Source organism: Epinephelus lanceolatus, chromosome 3 (genome assembly GCF_041903045.1).
Source record: "Epinephelus lanceolatus isolate andai-2023 chromosome 3, ASM4190304v1, whole genome shotgun sequence".
In the NCBI taxonomy this organism is placed as follows: Eukaryota; Metazoa; Chordata; class Actinopteri; order Perciformes; family Serranidae; genus Epinephelus; species Epinephelus lanceolatus.
This window is the reverse complement of record NC_135736.1, coordinates 318681-341086: the sequence shown is the minus strand read 5'-3', so window position 1 is coordinate 341086 and position 22406 is coordinate 318681. Positions and strand designations below refer to the sequence as shown.

At 41.5% G+C, this 22406-nt stretch overlaps 2 long non-coding RNA genes and 1 pseudogene across 3 annotated transcripts; all 3 read right to left on the bottom strand.

The window, feature by feature from the left end:
* Positions 1–4106: 4106 nt before the first annotated feature.
* On the bottom strand, positions 4107–6014 carry LOC144462604 (uncharacterized). The gene is made up of 6 exons (XR_013490853.1): positions 5999–6014; positions 5823–5871; positions 4529–4589; positions 4401–4451; positions 4278–4322; positions 4107–4206 (listed from the first exon to the last, which is right to left on the bottom strand). It is a non-coding gene; the product is annotated as an uncharacterized LOC144462604 (long non-coding RNA).
* A 712-nt stretch (positions 6015–6726) lies between these two features.
* LOC144462603 (uncharacterized) lies at positions 6727–7945 on the bottom strand (annotated as a pseudogene). The gene is made up of 4 exons (XR_013490852.1): positions 7901–7945; positions 7680–7821; positions 6941–7596; positions 6727–6856 (listed from the first exon to the last, which is right to left on the bottom strand). The product of XR_013490852.1 is annotated as an uncharacterized LOC144462603 (transcript).
* A 71-nt stretch (positions 7946–8016) lies between these two features.
* Positions 8017–9772, bottom strand: LOC144459388 (uncharacterized). The gene is made up of 3 exons (XR_013488358.1): positions 8684–9772; positions 8194–8298; positions 8017–8094 (listed from the first exon to the last, which is right to left on the bottom strand). It is a non-coding gene; the product is annotated as an uncharacterized LOC144459388 (long non-coding RNA).
* Between the last annotated feature and the right edge of the window lie 12634 nt (positions 9773–22406).

Genomic DNA, 22406 nt, shown 5'->3' with positions numbered 1-22406 from the left:
AATGCAGCTGGCCAGTGTGTCACACGGATTGAGGTTTGCTGACGACAACATGGGCAGCTCCTGAATCCAGTCTGATCAAGGCTAGTGCTGTTTTATCCACAAACTCTTTTGACAAAAACCTGCGTTTTGAACAAATGTGTGTATACTCATTTATAGCCATTATTGTTGATACACTTTTAGTTTGCTTTCACTTATAGGTTATCATAAGAATATTTCTTAATTTGGGGATAATCCATCCATCTGTCTATATATACATAACATACTGTGTGCTGTAGTCATTTAAAAGAGAGGCTTGGCAATGGACTGACCAGTTGATGCATTTAATTAATAAATGGAGTATAACGAGTTTGAAGCCGATACGATAAACGGTGTAGGAGGAGATGTTTTTTTAGGAAGAGCAGTTTTGAGGCGAAATCTTACTTTGAAAGGGCAAATAGGTCACTTCCTGTTGGATTTAGGTCAGGGGTGTCAGTGCGTGATTTGTAGGTCTTGATGAGACATTTTGGTTTCATGTTTCTACGACGTTCCTACGGGACGTAGCGGCGATTTTTGTGTGCCTAGGTGGCGCTAGAGAGCCCATTTTGACACTTTAGCGGTTATTTTTTTGATTTTCTAAAATTGTTCGCCAGGTCTGACATGCGTGCCAATTTTGGTGAGTTTTTGATCATGTTTAGGGGGTCAAATTCCAGCTCAAAGAGGCGGCGGAAGAAAGAATAAAGAATAATAATAATAAACGCACCAAAAACAATAGGGTCCTTGCCTTCGGCGAGGACTGCTCTGTGAGCAGTCCTCTGCCTCTAGGCTCGGCCCCTAATTAAAGCTGCAAGCAGTGTTTGGCAGGACCTCGCACTCGCGCCCGTTTTGGCCCCCAGCATATGTCGTCATTGTGAATTATTTAGAAATATCAAACATATTGCCACAAACATCAGAAAATCCTTACAGAGCTGAACGGTTTGATGTTTGAATGCTTTCTGTAGCTGTAGGTATGCATAAGTGATGTCACAATATGCAAATTAGATGAGCGAATTTACTCCCATCTGATTCCTGTTCCTTTATTTTGAGTATGAGATGAGAAAAACAACACAAAACAAAAGAAATCTACTGTGTAAATATGTTCAAAATGCGTATTTACTGATATTTATGAAATCCAATATGGCTGCCGCATAGTGATGCCACAATCTGCAAATTAGATGAGTTAATTTATTCCCATCAGATTCCTGTTCCTTTATTTTGAGGATGAGATGACAAAAACAACACAAAACAAAATAAATCTACTGTGTAAATATGTTCAAAATGTTGATTTACTGAGATTTATGAAATCCAATATGGCCGCCACCTAGTCACAACACAATATGCAAATTAGATGAGTTAATTTACTCCCATGACAAACTTTGGGTCATGATGAATAGTCTTCTGATTTATAGTATGCCTTTATCTCTCACCACTTTAAAGCCACAGTCTTTTGAAATGTTGAAATGAAAATGGAATATTTTCCTCAATAAACTCTGGCACCTAAAGGGTTAAAATGGAGTTTGTGTGTGACAGCGGTTGCCATGTGCACCTGGCAGAAGAGTAGAGACAGACAGAGACAGAACACAGAGAAGAGACCTGTTTTAGTGGAGATTTAACTCCTCGAACAAGTTCTTCCCATTCCCAAACCGCTGATAAAGTTATACAGAATATCTGTTTAGCAGCAGTTGAGGTGGCATTTGTGTGTCTTTAAAGCCGATACAATAAACAGTGTAGGAGGAGATGTTTTTTTTAAGAACATGTTTGAGGCGAAATCTTACTTTGAAAGGTCAAATAGCTCACTTCCTGTTGGAATTAGTTCATGGGTGTCAGCGCGTGATTTGTATGTTGAACAAGCCAGTTTTGGTTTGATATTTCTACGACATTCCTACGGGCCACTGTGGCCATTTTAGTGCACCTAGGTGGCGCTAGAGAGCCCATTTTGGCGCTCTAGGGGTTAATAATGTGTATTTGCTATTTCAAATGAAGATTCTGCTGCTATAATCTGTCCTTTAAAGATTGTGAGATACACAGACAGACAGAGCTGTGTGGCTGTGTGTGCAGCCGTTGTCATGGCGATTAATGACTTGCCTGCATGTGAGGGGCACACACAGAGCTCATGAGAGCAGATCAGCAAAGGCTGTTTATAATGGGTTTGAACTCCTCGAACAAGTCCTTCCCATACCCAAACCGCTGGTCCAATCAAGAAAATAAAGTGATTGTGAGAGACAGCCACTTCTTGTGAACGCACGTTTCGTGTTTTATATTTCTACAGTCAAAAATGTGGTCAGAGGAGCGAGTTTAAAATGTGTTGCACCTAAGCTGTTTCCAGAAATTTCTCCTCTGAGTTTACATAGGAGTGAATAAGAAAAAAATCGGCGCGCCCTTCGCTTTGGAGCCACTCAGCAAAAATGTGTACATGTGAGAGATTCCATGTCAACATATCTGTGAGCAGGACAAATTTTCCCAATACGATCGAACTGCAGACCTCCAGCGTGAAGCCGCTTCCGGCGCAGGCTCCCGTCTCAAGCCTACCTCCAGTGTGAGGCTGGTTGGGACAGGAAGTGCGCACAAGAAACTTTAAAATAAAAGAAACTTCAAAATAAAATCACGTTATCGATTTTGAAAGAGGCAGCTTCGTCGTGGATTTATATTTAATTAATCACGTTATCGATTTTGAAAGAGGCAACTTCATCGTGGATTTATATTTAATTAATCAACATTGTAACGTGAAAACCATTAGTTTCTTAAATGTAGAACACTTTTGATGTTGTCTATCCTTTATTTGTGGAAATTCCAAAATGACCTTTAACCTGCTGCATCTAGTTATAAACTTTTAACCTAAGAAAAACCTAACCATTAACCTAAGACGTGTTCAGACAACCTGGAGTCCCTCTGAAGAGAAGTAGTTACATGAAAACATCAGTCAACATGCTAACACTATGTACATTTGTTCAGAGCCTTAACAGCTCATGTATAACATTTATTTAAGGTAAATGCCTTATTTTTTTTAATTCTATTGAATTAAATGATTCCACTCAGGTCTTCAATGATATACTTTACACCATAAGATCTTAAGAAGATTGAGGCCAATCAGATTTTCACCTATGCTTAAATATAAAAATGTCAGCATTTAGGGAGGAGAGGAATATAAAACTGTAGTCATTTTCTTGAAATGCACTAACTCACCTGTGATCTTCATGGTATAATTAAAGTAAATTATTATGGCAGGCCTAAAAACAATTAGGAAAACATATAAAAGTACACCTTTTCACTCTGTTCCATTCAGCCTTTTATTGAACATCGTACAATATTGATATATTGCCCGTCCTTATTATCCTACTCCATTTCACATTCAGTGTAGGACATGTATCCTCTCTTGTCATTGACTTCTTCACAAAAGATCCACATGTCTTCCATTTTGTGGAATTTGAATTTGAAATGGTCCAGGATTTCTTCTGTCTCCTGGTCATCGAGATGGCAATGTTCGTTTTCATCCCAAAGCCTTCTGTACTGCCTCACAACCTCTGCCAGTTCTTCCTCTCCCATAGTGAGGACACAGGGAAACTCCACCTTGGCTGAAAACAAGTGTCGGTTAGTTTCAACCCACTCTGCTGCCTTTTTGCACTGATGAACCATCCTGGCCCCCACTTCGTCCTATGAAAAAGACAGAGAAAAAAAGATAGTCTTGCTATAGCAAAACTGCTGTACAAACACTGCCATAAACTCCTTCCAAATCCTTTTTTTCAATATTCAAAATAAAGCAAGGATCAGGGCTAGCTCTGTAAGGACGACATCTTGATGCATCTAAATACTGATAAAGAATATGCACACCCAACTTTGTTCATTCCCGTGTTCCAAGGAACCAGCTTTCTCCAATACATCTACTAGTATAACATGACCCCTTCTTCCAATGGGGGAGAAATCACTGACCTCAGTGATGTCATCCATTTTCCACTTCTTCAAATGAAACACTGGTAGCACCTCATCTTGCAGCACAGCCCTTGAAATGTCTGTCCAGTGGGCAAACATTTTGCCATGGCTCAAATAAAAAGAAAAACAAAGATGGCCATAAATGGGGTGTTAATATTTCCAACACAGTCAATCAGATGTCAAATGTTTGTGCTCTCACCTTCCAAGCTCAAAATTTTCCATTAGCATAACACACCACCACTTTCGCAAAGCTGGCATGTCCACCTGAAAAGAAATTATCACAGTTGGCCAGAGTAGATGTTTACAGTTTACTTTGAATATGCAAGTCAACTTACCACTGTGAAATCATAAGGGGCATCCAGAACGGAGTAAAGGGCATACTATGGAAAAAAAACAATAACTTCATATTGATGTCTTTTAAGCATATAGAAATAAATAAGACCACTAACATCTCGTACCATCAACATGAAGATACCACAGTCATTTCCATATGGCTGTCTCGGAAAACCCTATGATAACAGAAAAGAAGTCAGTCAATGATTTTAAATGCTGTTAAATGTAGATTACATGTGGTATATACTGTTACCTGGATTTCCAAACCAGTGGTCTCGTGCCACAGTCCAGGAAATATTGACTGGGAAAGGTTTCTAAAAGTGAAAAGACATTAACATAACATAGTTGTCAAGATCATGGTTATCTTACATGTAAAGCACACAGCATGCAAGTAATTTAGGTCAAGAACAAACCTTTACATGCAGTCACACACATGCAGGAGGCTTTTTATGGTACTATTTTATGAGATATATTATTAATGTAATGTTATTATATAAGACTGTATGATTTCAAAGAAGTACCTGATGTGCAAAATTGCAATTATATTTAGGTGATACCATAAAAAGACTATTTCACAGATCAGAACATGATCCAATGAGAAAACAATGTAGAGCTGGGCAATATATCAATATTCATATCTTGTGGGGTTTTGAATGCTGTAATGGTGGGTTCTGACTAGGGATGCAACAATATTTAATATTTTATCCAACCATTCAATACGCCCTGTTAGGTTCAATACACAAAGGCAAATTATACAAAGCAATACAGTATGATACAATACTACAATAATGTTTGCAGTTTAACTTGATTGGATACTGCATATGTTTTTTTATGGAAGGCAATTAAGATAAGTGTTAAATTTTTAGGGTTTTTAAGGTTTGTGGTTTGACTGTATCTGTGCTTTTAATTATTTTTACATGCAATATTGCCTTTGCTAGTGTGAGTAGTTTTATATTAAGACAGCAAAACCGTACCCTTACCGTGGCCCAAAAACTGTGATGCATACCGAACTGTGGGAAATCTGTATCGTTGCATCCCTAGTTTTGACCACTTGTCCATACTGCTCAGCCCCAAAACAAACCTTTTCCGAACAGCATAGGAACATGAACACCATTCAGAACAAAAATATACGTTTTTGTTAGTGACCTCAGCAGTGCTCTCATTTCCTGATCACCAAATCCAAATTGTGCATGTGCACATTTGGAATCCAGAAAGAGAATCTCTCTCTGTGCTGGCTTCAAAACCTATTGTGGTTAATGAGATGCCATTTCATTGTAGGGGGAGAGGTTAATACAACACAGACAACAGAAACACAACAGCACAGCACTAATGAAACACACCTTTGTTTTTAGATGTTTTTGTTTTGTTTAGTATGTGCTTAGTGAATGTAAAAAAGATGTGAGGACAAGAAATGATTTGGGCAGCAATGATTCAGGAGGTACAATGGCTGCATACATGGCTGCCTCCACCAGAGGAAAGTGAGTGTGTGGGTCAGTTGTAAAAGTGATAGACAGACAGCGATAAAGAAAAAATGCAACTGTACTTACAGACAACAAGAAATGTCCAAATCTCCACACAGGGATAACAATGGAGTCCCTTATGTGAATGTCTCCCTTATAACAAAGAAACATTTAAAAGATAAAAAAAAAACCAACATAAAAATATATTCTTAATTGAATCCAATAGGTATACTTACAGGTAAACTTGAGAGTGGGTCAGCTGCCATTGGCTGTCGCCATGTTGGTACAACATACAAATCAGCCACTGTAATGCACTTCCCCTGCAGAATATATTGCAAATGTAAACCTAGGCATGTAAAACAGTATTTAAAATGGATACAAACATATTCTGAGATTAGACTTTATACCTTTGATTGAGCAATTCTTTCTATAAGCTCAAAACACGCGTTTCCTATCTGCAAAAAAACAAACAAACAAAAAAATAACTTGGCAGCGTTAATGACATACATAATTGTTTCACATATAAGATCCATTTATTATTAACTCACGGTTGATTCCATCTCCCAATCCAAGCCAAGAGTCCAGAAGTCACCACGCGTTAGGCAACTCTTTTTTGTCTTCACAATTAGTTGTGTCACTGGCCTTTCAGTATCCAGGACATACTCAAGCTAATTATTGTAAAATAAAAATAAAAAAAAGATTGCACCTTTATTATAAATTTCATAACCAGCATAACATCTAGCCCAGCAATTTCACAGGTGGCAGGGTTTCAAAATAAGAATCACAAACCTTTCTCTAAAATGTAATATAATTTTCTTCTGCTTTTTAAATACATACCAGTTGCTGTTGGCAGGAATGTGTGTGTAATGTCCATGACACCCGGCATGGTTGTATGTTCTCACATTTTGTGATGTTTTCACAGTGTGGTCCACATGTGTCACCATTTATCAAGGAAAATACAAGTTTTAAAAAAAAGGCAAAATAAATTCATGCTGATTTGAAAACCTGCTACCCACCTTTGTGTGTGTCAGCGTGAAGCCCTTGTTGCTGCAAAGGGGCTCCAACTGGTGAGGGCAGATGTTGATGCTGTGCAGAGTTTTCTGATGGTAGGATTCCCAAGGCTTTAGAAAAAACACAGTGTTCAGTACAAGCATTATATTTCACATTTCAGGTATAAACATAAAAATCCCTAATTTCATAATTACCTAATACTGCTTGTCCAACTTCATTTAGAGCGATGTCATGCAGAGACTGTGAATCACCTCCTCTCTTGAGCAGCTTTTTCAGAATCTTTTCATTTGTTTTGGTGTTTTGATGATGCACCAGGTTTCTCATTGTAAAAATGTGTGTTGATGGTGCCATGTTTTTGAGGAAGTAATTGTTTTTCTGCAGAGTTGAAAACAGCTGCTCAGCCACCTGGCTATTCAAGGAACCCTGAAGTTCTGGGACCAGTTTGATCCTCCTTAAAACCTCCTTTGGATCTTTGGTGTTGGCCTCATGAAATTTGTCGTAAAGGAATAATGGTCTGAAGACCCAGTGCAAGGATGCCCATCTTCATCTGGTTTTTGTAGCTTTTCAGTCAACCATGGAAGAGGAATTCTGAGTTTTCCCTGCTGAGCTGCTGTGACATTGTCTTTGGTTGTTTCAGCCAGTCTCCCTTCATGTGGCTTGATAGGTAGTGTGGTTGGGACACGGAGGTTGACGTGAGTTGCCAAACCACGAGCAAAATCGTAAACAGAAACATTTGGCAGGTGCTTCCAGGACAGAAGAAGATCAGCAAAATCTCTTGGCGATTCTGCCCTCAGGTTAAACTTTACACTGTATACAACACCATGAGGGCAGAGAATCACACTCCAGCCCCCTATAAAAGAAAGTTGAAAGTCTATTTAGTTAATGTTAATAACACATCTCAGACTGTTTTTAAGAACAATGTGTGACCCATACCTGAAGCTCCCCAGATTTTCTGGAATATTTTGTCGTATGTATGTCTGGTTTTCATCTCGTCTCTTAGTCTGTTGATAAGGTCGTTCCTTGATCCCTTTGAGTCCAAATTGCAGGCCTTACACAGCTTGCGCACTGTTGAAACCTTTTGAAATAAAGAAAATGTGAAATCAAGTCAAATATTATTACACGCTGCAACCCAAATTTAATAACAGTATATGTACCTTCTGCTTCATGAGCTCATCCATGAGACGGTCCTCTGAAACCATGCTCAGCTCAGCTTCAGATGCGGACTTTGAAGAGGAAACTTTTTCAAATTCTGTGTTTAACACAGTGTCAGATTTGTGTGTATTCTTCCCAATCCATGGGGCCCAGTGCTCAAAACTAGGATGCACAGCAAAGCTGTTCTTTGCATGGCCTAGGAAAAGGCACCAAACATGTAATTAATAGTATGTTACAGTTCAATGATCCATTACATAAAGGTAATAACTAAGAGAGAATTTATGTATGTAAATACTTGGGAAAAAGGCACGAGAAATCATCTCCAGCTGGACAGAATCCCAGAACTCCTCAATGTTGACCTCCCCAGCGAAGTTCTCTGAGACCTCTTCTATGTCACTCACTGAAAGAAATAGCTGTAATTTACTGTCTCTGTAATACACATACAAACGCACGCACACACGCACGACTTTGTGACTTACCAGGCAAGTTAAACACTCCTTTCTTATGCAGGTCCATCACAACCACTGGAGGATGGTAGCCACAGCAAACACAGGAATAGGAATAGTCATGGTTTGTCAATGCCTCAAAGTGGAGGTATGCATGGAGGATAGTATTTTTGGATGGAAATTTTACTTTCCTCAGGCCTTCCAGTGACTCAATTACTTTGGACACTGAAACATTGTTCTTCAAGAGAAAAACAAATTTTTAAAAATTACAGTCATGGTTATTTCAGAGGAATAAACATGTTCCAAGAAACATTATCATGAAAGTTCCATTTTACTAACCTGTAAATTCAGCCTCAGATATAAACACAGTTCCAGGTTCAATATGACATGGTCATCAAAATTGTGAAGACTGTCCATCCATTCCTGGTAACGGTAAATCATGTGGCACTGTGGGCATCGCCGGAAATAGGTTGATACATCTGTTTAAAAAAAAAAAAAAAAAACCCCAGGAAACACATTTCCACCCACTTTAATATTTTGTGAAAACTTGTGATGTTACAAGATTTTGAGTAATTAACAATGTTACAATCAGAAATAGAAATTTTTCATAATATGAGCAGAGATTTTAAAAACGTACGTTCAATTACCCCATTGATGGTGATTATCCGTGCATTTCTGGAGATTAGAGTTGATTTTTCAAGATCCACTGACCCTGGACAGATGGTGCAAGTAGTCTCTGATGGATGCAACTCTGTGATGTAACTTGCAGGTGGTTTGGGTTTAATAAGGTCATCTGGTAAGGTGACTGGAAGCTGTTTATGTTTGTAGATGTACTGAACAAGTTGCTCCAAGATTTCTGCAGATGGTGGATAGACACTATGTTGTTGCAGCAGAGGTGTACTTGCTGCAGTCTCAGTTCTGAATATGTCTGGGTTTTTTTGAAATAGATGCCACTTGCCAATGTTTTTGTGGACACAAGATATTCTCGGTTTGGCACAAGGACAATGCCAGGTGTGAGCTGTGGAGTTGTATGTCGCCATCACCCTCCCAAGCCGACTGTAATGGTGTAAAGCTGGCTCGTGTATGGAAAAACAGAATTGTGTGGGATTCTTTTGAAATGCAACTTCTACACAGAGAGGGACATGAGCCTTCTGTGCATGTTTTTGCCTTTTTGTGCAGGTTGTCTTTTTTGCCTCACCAAAGAATTTGAACTTCACCATTTCCTCCAGTGTCTCTTCTTTCAGCCATTCCTCTGTAGCTATTTCCCTGCAATGTTCCAGTGAGCGGATGTGCTCACACTGGCTAAAAGTTAAACCACTCCTTAGTGCCATTTGGTGATACTGCCTGCAGTCTTCAAGTTCACACTGCACCTTATGCAGGTGGCCCCAGGTTTTCTTTTGCACATGAATAGGCACAGAAAATCCACATGTTGTTTTTTGGACAGCCTCTTTCTGTTGTTGTTTGTTTTGGGGGGTTACTCCCTTCAGTCTCCTCTTCAGCAGGTAAAATGCATGCTCTATTGGGTTTAAGTCTGGAGACTGACTTGGCCAGTCTAAAACCTTCCACTTCTTGCACCTGATGAACTCCTTTGTTGTTTTGGCAGTGTGTTTTGGGTCGTTATCTTGCTGCATGATGAAGGATCTCCCAATCAGTTTGGTTGGATCTTTCTTTAAATTAGCAGACAAAATGTTTCTGTAGACTTCTGAGTTCATTTTGCTGCTGCCATCATGTGTTACATCATCAATGAAGATGAAAGAGTCCGTCCCAGAAGAAGCCATGCAAGCCCAAGCCATGACATTACCTCCACCGTGTTTCACAGATGAGCTTGTATGTTTGGGATCATGAGCAGATCCTTTCTTTCTCCAAACTTTCGCCTTACCATCACTTTGGAAAAAGTTAATCTTTTTCTCATCAGTCCATAAAACTTTTTCCCAGAATTTTTAAGGCTCATCTCTGTACCTTTTGGCAAATTCCAGCCTGGCCTTCCTATTCTTCTTGCTAATGAGTGGTTTGCATCTTCTGGTGTAGCCTCTGTACTTTTGTTCATGAAGTCTTCTGCGAACAGTAGATTGTGATACCTTCACTCCTGCCCTCTGGAGGTTGTTGCTGATGTCACTAACAGTTGTTTTAGGGTCTTTCTTTACAGCTCTCACAATGTTTCTGTCATCAACTGCTGATGTTTTCCTTGGTGTACCTGTTCGACGTCTGTTGCTTAGTACACCAGTGGTTTCTTTCTTCTTCAGGACATTCCAAATGGTTGTACTGGCTATGGCCAATGTTTGTGCAATGGCTCTGATTGATTGTCCATCTTCTCTCAGATTCACAATTGCTTCTTTTTCACCCATAGACAGCTCTCTGGTTTTCATGTTGGTTCCACCTCTAAATGCAGTCTGCACAGGCAAAACCTATCGTACCCAATCTGAAACTGAGCTCAGACATCCAGTGCTATTTATTGTTTGAATAATCAATGTAATTGGGAGACACCTGGGCAACAAAACACACCTGTCAGTCACATGTTCCAATACTTTTGCTGTCATGAAAAATGGGTGGGTTCAAACAAAAGGTGCTATCTTCTAAGTTGTGTATCAGATCCAGATGTAAATACCTGGAAATAAAAGCTGAAACGTTGATCTCTTGTCCCATATTCATCTTTTGATGTCAAACCCAAATATTTTCAGTCTACAACAAAAATAAAGGAATTGGCCTCACTGTTCCAATACTTTTGGAGGGCACTGTATGTGTAATATACAGTACAGGCCAAAAGTTTGGACACACCTTCTCATTCAATGCGTTTTCTTTATTTTCATGACTATTTACATTGTAGATTCTCACTGAAGGCATCAAAACTATGAATGAACACATGTGGAGTTATGTACTTAACAAAAAAAGGTGAAATAACTGAAAACATGTTTTATATTCTAGTTTCTTCAAAATAGCCACCCTTTGCTCTGATTACTGCTTTGCACACTCTTGGCATTCTCTCGATGAGCTTCAAGAGGTAGTCACCTGAAATGGTTTCCACTTCACAGGTGTGCCTTATCAGGGTTAATTAGTGGAATTTCTTGCTTTATCAATGGGGTTGGGACCATCAGTTGTGTTGTGCAGAAGTCAGGATAATACACAGCCGACAGCCCTATTGGACAACTGTTAAAATTCATATTATGGCAAGAACCAATCAGCTAACTAAAGAAAAACGAGTGGCCATCATTACTTTAAGAAATGAAGGTCAGTCAGTCCGGAAAATTGCAAAAACTTTAAATGTGTCCCCAAGTGGAGTCGCAAAAACCATCAAGCGCTACAACCAAACTGGCACACATGAGGACCGACCCAGGAAAGGAAGACCAAGAGTCACCTCTGCTTCTGAGGATAAGTTCATCCGAGTCACCAGCCTCAGAAATCGCAAGTTAACAGCAGCTCAGATCAGAGACCAGATGAATGCCACACAGAGTTCTAGCAGCAGACCCATCTCTAGAACAACTGTTAAGAGGAGACTGCGCCAATCAGGCCTTCATGGTCAAATAGCTGCTAGGAAACCACTGCTAAGGAGAGGCAACAAGCAGGAGAGATTTGTTTGGGCCAAGAAACACAAGGAATGGACATTAGACCAGTGGAAATCTGTGCTTTGGTCTGATGAGTCCAAATTTGAGATCTTTGGTTCCAACCGCCGTGTCTTTGTGAGACGCAGAAAAGGTGAACGGATGGATTCCACATGCCTGGTTCCCACTGTGAAGCATGGAGGAGGAGGTGTGATGGTGTGGGGGTGTTTTGCTGGTGACACTGTTGGGGATTTATTCAAAATTGAAGGCACACTGAACCAGCATGGCTACCACAGCATCCTGCAGCGACATGCCATCCCATCCGGTTTGCGTTTAGTTGGACGATCATTTATTTTTCAACAGGACAATGACCCCAAACACACCTCCAGGCTGTGTAAGGGCTATTTGACCAAGAAGGAGAGTGATGGAGTGCTGCGGCAGATGACCTGGCCTCCACAGTCACCGGACCTGAACCCAATCGAGATGGTTTGGGGTGAGCTGGACCGCAGAGTGAAGGCAAAGGGGCCAACAAGTGCTAAACACCTCTGGGAGCTCCTTCAAGACTGTTGGAAAACCATTTCAGGTGACTACCTCTTGAAGCTCATCGAGAGAATGCCAAGAGTGTGCAAAGCAGTAATCAGAGTAAAGGGTGGTTATTTTGAAGAAACTAGAATATAAAACATGTTTTCAGATATTTCACCTTTTTTTGTTAAGTACATAACTCCACATGTGTTCATTCATAGTTTTGATGCCTTCAGTGAGAATCTACAATGTAAATAGTCATGAAAATAAAGAAAACGCATTGAATGAGAAGGTGTGTCCAAACTTTTGGCCTGTACTGTATGACAGAATTGTGCAGGGTCTGAATGAGGCTAGTAAACCACTCATTCAGAGAAAAGCAAAGAAGTACAGCTTCAGGCCAGGCTGGAATGAGTATGTGGATGAACTCCACCAGCAAGCCAGAGAAGCTTTTAAAAATTGGGTTATCGCTGGTAAATCAAGGCATGGACCTGAGAGTGAAATTAAAAAGAAAGCTGTTGCTAGGTTCAAATATGCAATTGGGAAATTGGCTTTAAACAAATCCTGTGGCCTTCATCTGATCTCTGCAGAGCATTTGAAATTTTCATGAATGAAATTTTCATTTTCAAGAATGAATGAATGAGTGAATGAATGAACTAGAAAATTTCACATGAAATTTTGGGTGTGCCTGATGCTCGCTGCCAACTAGTATCCCCATAGCAATATGCTAATTATTAATAGCAGTAAATGTATCACTGTGTGTCTGTGTTTGTGTGCATGCCTGAATGTGTGTATGTTCACGTGCTGTCGCGCGTTTGTGTATGTGTGAGTCTGTTTGTCTGTCTGTGTGTATGTCCACTTACAGATAAAAAAACAGCTTAACTTAAGAGCTAAAAAAGACTGCAGTCTAAAATGTCCAAGATGGACACAGAAAGACAGAGACAGACAGACCCAGACAGGCAGACTGACACATATGTAATTACCTCTGTATGATGAGGCTTTAACTGCAAAGAAGTCAGGTTGCTGAAATATTCAAATTTGACTGTGCTGTGACACACAGACGATTGGCCGAACGGCTGGAGTTGATTCAGCCAATCACCAGTTGGCAATGGCACGGTCAAATTTAAATACACCGAGAAAAGGCAGAAACCGAGCCAAAAGTTCCTCTCAAACTCCAACTGTTTAATGAAAAACCGTAAGTGCTACAGCTACAAAAAGCACACCGTGAGCGAGAGGACAGGATGCGGATCACAAAGGTGTAAATTTCATTTCTGTGGTGTGAAAAATGAGGCCAGAGCCATGATGGACATAAGTGGAATGGTCTGCTTTCTTCCAGAAATTTGGGCTCTCACTTAACATGGGAGTGAATGGGGCAGTTGGTTGGACTTGTTGTCCTTTTAGACCACCTGCAGCCAAAACCCTAAATCCATTTTCTTCAGCGGTCGCACCTCTGCGACCGGAACGGCTTTTCCTACAATTTGGTGTACAATTTGTGTATGTAGAGTGAACGATGTGGCCGCACCAGCGAGTTTAAGAGAAAATTTCTTGATGATTTCAGAGGTGCTGTGCACTCTAGCGATGACATCACCCACTCTAACTCTCAACATTCCACGCAATACACACCCATTATAAATTCTGAGAAGGGCTGAAAATTTAATGATTTTTAAACAGCTGGTGTAGAAAAACTAAAAGAGATATGGAAAATATGAATCAGTCACTGAAAGTCGATGGCAATGTCAACATTTCAGAGTTGGAATGGAGTTTCTACGTGAATGTATGAGTTTGTGAAGTGTGGGTGAAGATGAGTGAGTTTGAAGGATTTTCTCATTGACTTCCATTATAACCAAGTTTCAGAAAACGCTGAATATTTTGGAAAGTTTGAATGGGATTGAAAAGTTGAATCATATGTAAAAAGTCAAGGAATTGCTGAATATTTTCCAGTTTGAATGGAGTTTCTAGCTGAAAGTATGAATCCGTAGTTACCGTTTGAAATTTTGTGATTTTTGAAGATTCCGTAATTCATTTTCAATGGAGAAAACAGTTTGGCGGTGGCGCCCCCTATGTGCCAATCTCAAAATCTTTTTTTGGGTGTGTTCTTGGTCCCCTTCTGATGATCTTTACCCAGTTTTGTGACGATCGGAAAAACGGTTAACATTTTACAGCCGATATTCGCTAAGCCCCGCCCTTTCCAAGGACACTTTGCTTGACGGCAGCCGTGTTTTTCGTCCGATCTTGCTCATTTATAATAGAAATGAGTGTCTCGGTCCCTCGATGCCTCATACCAAGTTTGGTGTTGATAGCACAAATATTTCAAAAGCTATAATAGAAATGTGTCTTGTCATCCCCCAAAGCCGTGTACCAAATTTGGTGTTGATGGAGTCAAAATTGTAAAAGTTTATGTCACTTTACTGTTTTTCAAATTATGCAAATTAGCAAAAAATCTAAGTCTAAGACGGAGCTTGGTGGTGCCAGAGGCTTTTTTGTAGAGCACATTGAGCTGGACCTGTGTGTCAAATTTCAAGTCAATCAGACTTATGGTGTGAGGGGCGTGGCCTCCCAAAAAAGTCATTTTTAAGCCTTAATTACAGCGCCACCATGTGGCCGAATGGGCTCATATTTTAATAAAAGTTGATGCACATCATTTCCAATCATTGGGCCAAGTTTCAGGTTTCTGGCTTATTCCAGCTCACGGGAATTTGAGCTCAAGCGGCAGACAACAAAAAATAATAATAATAATAATAATAATAATAATAATAATAATAATAAACCGGTACAATCTTAGAAGGGTTCTACCCCTTCGGGGTTAGAACCCTAATAATAATAAACCGGTACAATCTTAGAAGGGTTCTACCCCTTCGGGTTTAGAACCCTAATAAACCGGTACAATCTTAGAAGGGTTCTACCCCTTCGGGGTTAGAACCCTAATAATAATAATAATAAACCGGTAAAATCTTAGAAGGGTTCTACCCCTTCAGGGTTAGAACCCTAATAAACGGAGCAAAAACAATAGGGTCCTCGCCTTCGGCGAGGACTGCTCTGTGAGCAGTCCTCTGCCTTAGGGCTCGGTCCCTAATTAAAGCTGCAAGCAGCGTTTGGCGGGACCTCGCACTCGCGCCCGTTTCGGGCCCCAGCTTATGTCATCACTGTGAATTATTTAGAAATATCAAACATGTTGCCACAAACATCAGAAAATCCTTACAGAGCTGAACGTTTTGATGTTTGAATGCTTTCTGTAGCTGTAGGTATGGAGAAGTGACATCACAATATGCAAATTAGATGAGCGAATTTCTTCCCATCAGATTCCTCGTCCTTTATTTTGAGGATGAGATGACAAAAACAGCACAAAACAAAAGAAATCTACTGTGTAAATATGTTCAAAATGTTGTTTTACTGAGCTTTATGAAATCCAATATGGTCACCGCCTAATGACACCACAATATGCAAATTAGATGAGTGAATTTACTCCAGTGACAAACTTTGGGTCATGATGAATATTTTTCTCATTTACAGTATGCCTTTATCTCTCACCACTTTCAAGCCACAGCCTTTTGAAATGTTGAAATGAAAATGGAATATTTTCCTCAATAAACTCTGGCACCTAAAGGGTTAAAATGGAGATGCTGCCCCTGTCATGTCTGCATGTAAGATGTAGACACGCACAGACATCATGTTTCTGTGAGTTTGTTTGTGACAGCGGTTGCCATGGTAATTAAGTAAGTGCACCTAGCAGAAGAGCATAGAGAGACAGACAGAACACACAGAAGACCTGTTTTAGTGGAGATTTAACTCCTCGAACAAATTCTTCCCATTCCCAAACCGTTGGTCCAATCATCAAAAAAAAGTAATGGTGAGAGAGATAAAGTTATAAAGAAGATCTGTTTAGCAGCAGTTGAGCTGGCACGTGTCCCTGTTTGAAGGCGATACGATAAACAATGTAGAAGGAGATGTGTTTTTTTGAGGGCATGTTTGAGGTGAAATCTTACTTTGAAAGGTCAAGTAGCTCACTTCCTGTTGGAATTAGGTCATGGATGTCAACGCATGATTTGTAAGTCAAACACACCAGTTTTGGTTTGATCTTGATACGACATTCCTATGGGCTGCAGTGGCCAGTTTAGTGCACCTATGTGGCGCTAGAGAGCCCATTTTGGCACTGTAGGGGTTAATAATGTGTATTTGCTGTTTCAAATGAAGTTTCTGCTGCTGTAATCTGTCCTTTAAAGATTGTGAGACACACAGACCAGAGAGCCCTGTGGCTGTGTTTGTGTGTGCAGCCGTTGTCATGGCGATTAATGACTTGCCCACACCTGTGGCAGACACAGACACGTCAGGAGAGCAGATCACCAAAGGCTGTTTATAAAGGGATTTAACTCCTCAAACAAATGCTTCGCATACCCAAACCGTTGGTCCAAGCAAGAAAATAAAGTGATTTTGAGAGACAGCCACGTCTCGTGAACGCACGTGTCGCGTTTTATATTTCTCGAGTCAAAAATGTGGTCAGGGGAGCAAGTTTAAAATGTGTTGCACCCCAGCTGTTTCCAGAAATTTCTCCTCTGAGTTTACATGGGAGTGAATGAGAAAAATATCAGCGCTCCCTTCGCTTTGGAGCCACTCAGCAAAAATGTGTATGTGTGAGAGATTCCATGTCAACATATCTGTGAGCTGGACAAATTTTCCTACGTTTTGTGGTATAAATTGTGTGTGTACAGTGAAAATTGTGGCCATGGCAGCGAGTTAAAGACAAAAGTTTTAGACGATTTTTAGAGCCCTCTCCACTCTAGCTCACAGTATTCCGTGCAATACACACCCATTGTAAACTGAGAATTTCTCCACTTTTGCTCATGGTACTTTGAGAGGCACAGATGAAAAACGGTAAAAGATATGAAAAAGATGAAAACATGAGTGAATAGATGAGACCTGTGGCAACATTTGAGAGTTGGAATGGAGTCTGTAGCACAAAGTATGGAGACACTGTAAATGCTAGAAAAAGCCCTAAGATTGGTGTCTTTCTCCCCCCTGCTGCCATTCATTTCCTATGGGACAGCTTTCGAGGATCGCCAGGACGTTTTTCTGACATCTCACCTTATGGAGGCCATAAAATCCAAACTAAGCGAGTAATGAAAAAGTTACGAATAACTTTTGATTAGAACGAGTTGATCTGTCATCTGTGCAAGTTTGAAGCCGATTGGATAAGCGGTGTATGAGAAGAAGATTTTTTAGGAAAGGCAGTTTTAAGGCAGAATCTTACTTTGAAAGGGCAAATAGCTCACTTCCTGTTGGATTTAGATCAGGGGTGTCAGCACGTGATTTTTAGGTCTTCATGAGACAAACACGCCACTTTTGGTTTCATGTTTCTACAACATTCCTTTTTGAGCATGTTTTTGAGCATGTTTAGGGGGTCAAATTCCAGTTCAAAGGGGCGGCGGGAGAAAGAATAAAGAATAATAATAATAAACGGAGCAAAAACAATAGGGTCCTCGCCTTTGGCGAGGACTGCTCTGTGAGCAGTCCTCTGCCTTAGGGCTCAGTCCCTAATAATAAAGAATAAAAGGAGCAAAAACAATAGTGTCCTCGCCTTTGGCGAGGACTGCTCTGTGAGCAGTCCTCTGCCTTAGGGCTCGGTCCCTAATAATAATAATAATCATTAAAAAAATATTATAAAACAATAGTGTCCTCGCCTTCGGCGAGGACTGGTCTGTAGGAATAAACGCAGCAAAAACTATAGGGCGAGGACTATTCGGCGAGGACTGCTTTGTGAGTAGTCCACTGCTGTTGGGCCCGGTCACTAATAAACGCACGCAGCAAAAACACGGCGAGGACTGCAGTCCTCTGCCTTAGGGCTCGGTCCCTAATAAACGCAGCAAAAACAATAGTGTCCTCGCCTTCGGCGAGGACTGGTCTGTGAGAATGAACGCAGCAAAAAGTATAGGGGGGCTCCTCGCCTACGGCGAGGACTGCTTTGTGAGTAGTCCACTGCTGTTGGGCCCGGTCACTAATAAACGCATGCAGCAAAAACAATAGGGTCCTCGCCTTTGGCGAGGACTGCTCTGTGAGCAGTCCTCTGCCTCTAGGCTCGGTCCCTAATAATAATAATAATAATAAAGAATAAACGGAGAATAAACTTTGGCGAGGACTGGTCTTTAGGAATAAACGCAGCAAAAACTATAGGGAGGGTCCTCGCCTTTGGCAAGGACTGCTTTGTGAGTACTCCACTGCTGTTGGGCCCGGTCACTAATGAACACACACAGCAAAAACAAGAGGGTCCTAGACTTCGGCGAGGACTGCTCTGTGTTCATCTCTCTCGCATCTCTCTTTAGATACCACTGACTAATATCCTATATTCCTGCCCGGCTTGACACATTCGCTCGCGGCTCGCACAGAAAATAGACTAGACACCGAAATGATCGCTGCAGCGCCAGTCGCGGAGCGCGGCTGGATGACACAATCGGTTAACATGGGCGCTGAAAGGAAACTGGCTTCGCTTCGAGGCCCTTTGAGGCTATTCCCAGCGCTTCTGCGTCTGGTGTGGCCCTGGCGTAACGCAGTCGTTGTCAGTTGGCGACCTGAGGCTGGTGACACATGGACATTGAAAATCATGACAAAGAAAAGACAAGGAAAAAGTAATTTTCTCTCAATGAAAAACATAGTCTCACTGATACATATGACAAACTGCCAAAAACAAGCAATGAGATGCAGCAGCGAAACATGCGTTTGAAACAGCTGTTCTGTATTTTGAAACAGTCAATAACATTCTGTAAATAGCGAGGCCTGTTTCATTACTTTATATTCATTAACAAATACACAAATGGAATCTGCATGAGAAATTCAGAAAAAGAAAAAAAATCGGTTATAATAATTATCTGCTTATAGTGATCAATTTCAATCAATCAACAGTGTTGGCTGTTAGTTTTGGCAGTAACTAATACTCTAATGCGTTAGTTTTTAAATTCAGTAACTTGGTTACTGTTACCAAACGGTGTGTTACTCCATTATTTTTGGCCAGGTTTTAAAATGGCGTGCAGAATGCAGTATTCCTTCACAAACTGAAGTTCCCTTTCACTAAAACATTTTAGCCCTAAACAATAAAAGATAGTAAAGTCAGATAGAGGTATATGAACAATTCTTACCAGAGCATCTTAATGAAACCCGACTCTCATCATCTGTGAAGTCACTGTCAACCTGCTGGCCTCACCACAGTGCTGTACATTAAGCGGTAGTGCTTCTGTAGATTTTTAGTCCCAGTAACGTTATATCCATTGTTATCCCGAGGAAGCTTTTAGCTCATTTTCCATATTTGTATCCAAGTACCGTAGTTGTAAAATGTTTAACTGCTTGACAGCAAGTGACTCCACTGTAGAAGGCGGTTGCATGTTTCCTATACCGTTCAATTGTTTTGTCAAGTTGTAGTCTTGGTGACACCAACAGTACGGCGTATGCTCTGCTGCAACGACACTCTCTGTCACGCGTCCTGTCGGCGTCTTGTTTGGGTTGGTGTTTTTTGTACTGTCTAATGTCTGTTACTGTCCAGTCCGTTATTGTTCGTTTGTTCAGTCACGCCCTCAGGATGCTGGATCTGTACAAGGTTTTCTGGATTACATGCATGTTACTATGGATCCTCAACAACTGCTCTGCGCTACTACCAGACGTCGGCAGGTACAAACAACTAACCTACAGCCGGGTAGAGCTTCTCCAACTACACTCTTCTGTCCTCTGCAACGCGAAACTAGCAGTCAATCTTCCTCCAGAAATCTGTCTGAGGAAAAGAGATAGGCGAGGAGGTGTACGCACCAGGCTGAGGAAGCGTCCCTTCAGACCCCCTCTAACCTTCATCTTACTGGCAAATGTACACTCCCTCCGTAATAAAATGGATCTATTGCATGCCAAATGCCGGGTGGAGTGGGCCTTCAGAGATGCATGCATCATCGCCCTGACAGAAACCTAGTGCGATGGGGATGTCCTGGACACGGAGGTCAGTCTTGACAACTTTTCCAACCTGTGTACTGACAGGACGAGCTGGTTTGGTAAGGACAGAGGCGGAGGCGTCTCCATCTTTGTTAATAAACGGTGGTGCACAAACATCAAAGTCCACCGCACAGTCTGTACACCTGACGTGGAGATGCTAATGCTGTCACTGCGCCCCTTCCACCTCCTGAGGGAATTCCCCACTGTTGTAATCAGCTGTGTTTACATCCCACCAAGTGCTAACACCAGGGCAGCAGCACAGCTGGTAGTCGAGGGTGCTAGCCACATGATGGCTAAATATCCCAATGCCCCGGTGTTCATTATGGGTGATTTTAACAGCTGTAGACTCAACTGTGTCATGTCATCTTTCCACCAATACATGGACATTCCAACGAGGAAGCACAACACTCTGGACTTATGTTATGGGAACATTTCTGATGTGTTAATCACCCATGCACACCCTCCACTCGGCTACTCCGATCACAATGTTGTTTTCCTGCTGCCACACTACAAACCGGAACTGAAACGCAACAAGCCACACATCCACCGCACCGCCCTCTGGTCAGAGGATGCCATTACACAACTACACGGTTCACTTGGTTGCACAGATTGGGACATTTTTCAGGGCGATCTGGATCACAGGGTGTCACTGATCATGGACTACATTAATTTCTGTATCTCATGCACCATCCCCATCAGAACTGTCAGGAGATATCCTAACTCCAAACCCTGGATCACTTACCACATTAAAAACAGCCTGAGGGAAAAGCACAAAGCTTTCCAACGCAAGGACTGGACTGCTGTCAACTCACTCAACAGACAAATAAAGAATGACATCATCAAGGCCAAACACAAATACAAGGACAGACTGGAGCAGGAATTCAGCACCATGAACACTAAACAAGCCTTCCATAAAGTAAAGATTCTCACCGGTCAATTACTCAGTCAGGCTCACTCCACAATCACAGATCCCACCACCTTTGCTGCCACCCTGAACTCCTTTTGGGCTGATAACATCTCAGCCAAGGTGTTTAAGCTTTGCACCATGGCACTGGCCCCCCCTCTTCACTCCATCTTCTGGGACTCATACAGGTCAGCATCCATCCCCACCATCTGGAAAACATCAACCATCATCCCTGTACCCAAGAAAACATGCCCCTCTGAACCAAATCACTACCGTCCAGTTGCACTCACCTCCATCATAATGAAATGCCTCATCCTCCACACCATCCTGCCAGTCATCAGACCACATTAATTTGCATACAGGGCCAAACGGGGGACGGAGGATGCTGTAGCATGTCTCCTCCACCCCCTCCTTCAACACCTGGAATCACCTGGCACCTTTGCATCCATCTTCTTCATCAACTTCAGCTCAGCCTTCAACATAATCCAATGCCACCAGATGATCAAGAAGCTCCGTCACTTCAACATATCTCCACTCCTCATCCGCTGGGTTCACAACTTCCTCTCCAATAGACCACAGGCTGTAAGGATAGGAACAGTCACATCATCAACTGTCATCACCAACACCGGAGCCCCACAGGGTTGTGTCCTCAGCCCTTTTCTCTACACCCTCTACACAAATGACTGCATCAGCCCCTCACCAATCACCACATACTACAAGTACTCAGATGACACTGCCATCCTAGATCTGCTCAGTGACAATAACTTAATTACTGCCTACCAACATTCCATCTCTCACTTCACTCAGTGGTGCACCAATAACTTTCTGGAACTGAACGTGGTCAAAACAAAAGAAATGGTCATCTACACTTCATGCACACCCCCCTCTGGACTGGTCCCCACCTCCATCCATAACCAAACAGTTGAACAGGTCAGCCACTTCAAATACCTCGGACTCACTATAGACAATAAACTGACATTTGATCAACACATCACCAACATTCACAAAAGGTCCCAGCAGAGACTCCATGTCATCCGCAAGCTCCGTGCCCTCTCTGTACGGGCACGCTTCAACAGAGGTTTGTCCAGTCTGCCATCTCTGCACTCAATAACCTTCCCCAATAACCTTGTATGGACCCAGCCCT